This window comes from Nannospalax galili, unplaced genomic scaffold, assembly GCF_000622305.1.
Source record: "Nannospalax galili isolate Female #2095 unplaced genomic scaffold, S.galili_v1.0 scaffold178, whole genome shotgun sequence".
NCBI classification, from domain to species: Eukaryota; Metazoa; Chordata; class Mammalia; order Rodentia; family Spalacidae; genus Nannospalax; species Nannospalax galili.
In genome coordinates this window covers 707,636-709,245 of record NW_008341757.1, presented here as the reverse complement: position 1 = coordinate 709,245, position 1,610 = coordinate 707,636, and positions in this window count along the sequence as shown.

Sequence of the window (1,610 nt, the reverse complement as noted above, 5' to 3'; positions counted from 1 at the left end):
CTAAACTCAAAACCTGCTTAAAAGTGAAGATTTCTTCTTCATACCAATTGAGTAAAAAATAATGCAGAGTAAAGAAAAATAATGCAGAATAAAACATGGGATTTCTTATTAAAGTCCTAGAAATTATGCATTTTGTCAGTGGTTTCAAGATTCCAAGAAGCAACCGGCTCTTACTGGTACTTATAAGATCTATGTATGTCCTTAAAACTTAGCAATTGGGTATTATTGGATTAAGGAGGAGTAATAAATTGGAAGGGAATTCAAGAACGTTCAAGAACTTAGGGAAAGTATTTAATCCGTATAATCTTTGAACAAAATTAATTTCCTGTGTTTCATAAGATTGAGCTACTAGGGCATAAGAGGCCATTGCTACACAAGCAAATTCTGCGTGTTTCGCTAAATCCAGGCAAGATACAGTAGCCATCAGCTACTCCAGGTACTTTCATGTTGTGTAAAGCTGATCAGGTAAATTGAATTTTAAGAGTTAAATTATATATTTAAATATAGAGGTTAACATATAAAGTTGTTCAACTTGGATGATTAAAAGGGAAATTAAAGTTACACTGATCTAACATTTCTTACAAATAAATCAACAAATTGACAAAAGATGGCTCTCTATAGATGAGGCTAACGTTAGCCGATGGAGGTACAAGTCTTCACTTCCCCTCCTCCCCCTCTCTCTCTCTCTCTCTCTCTCTCTCTCTCCCCCCCCCTTCTCGATTGATGAAATTATAGGTATTCAGTACTTTTCTGACTTTTCAGGATAAAAATTCTTATACATTTCCAGTAGAAAATAAAATAGCACTACTTGGAAGAAAAGGACTTTGGGCCAGTTTTAATGGCACAAGTCTTTAATCCCAGTACTTGAGAGGCAGAGGTAGGTAGATTTTTGTGAGTTCAAGGCCAGCCTGGTCTCTGTAGTGAGTTCTATGCAAGTCAGGACTACATAGTAAGGCCTGAATTTAAAAAAACAACAACAAGGAAACAGACCAAAAGTTGAATTTGGCAATATTTAACAAAATAATGTATTCATTTATACTATGACTAACAATCATAAATTTAGAAATTTATCTCGGTGATTCACTTTTAGGAGCTAGAAAAATAGATGCACAAGGCAATTCATCGTATACTACTTTTGAAATATCAAAATACTAAGAATAACTCAAATGCCCATCAAGAAAAGTATACTTGAAAGGCTGTGCCCTGCTACACAACAGTGCAGTCTGCAACTGGAAGAAAAAAATGCATTGATGCAGGTCTTGCTTAGGTAAATGGAACAATGGCATAATGACCTCTTTTCAAGTACTTTTATTAAGATTGTATGGGGCTGGAGAGATGGCTCAGCAGTTAAGAGTGTGTACCGCTCTAGCAGAGAATCAGCATTCAGTTTCCAGCATCCACATCAGGCAGCTCCCATTCACTTAAAATGCCAGCTCCAGGTAATCCAAACTCTCTTCTGGCCTCAAATGGGAACATGCACTCATATGCACATGCTCTCATACAGACATGCACATATACATTTAATAAAGGTGATAAAAAGGACATTATCCATATTCCCTATTGGCAATTTGGGTAACCCCTTCAGAGGATGGTGTGATAAGAATAGGAGG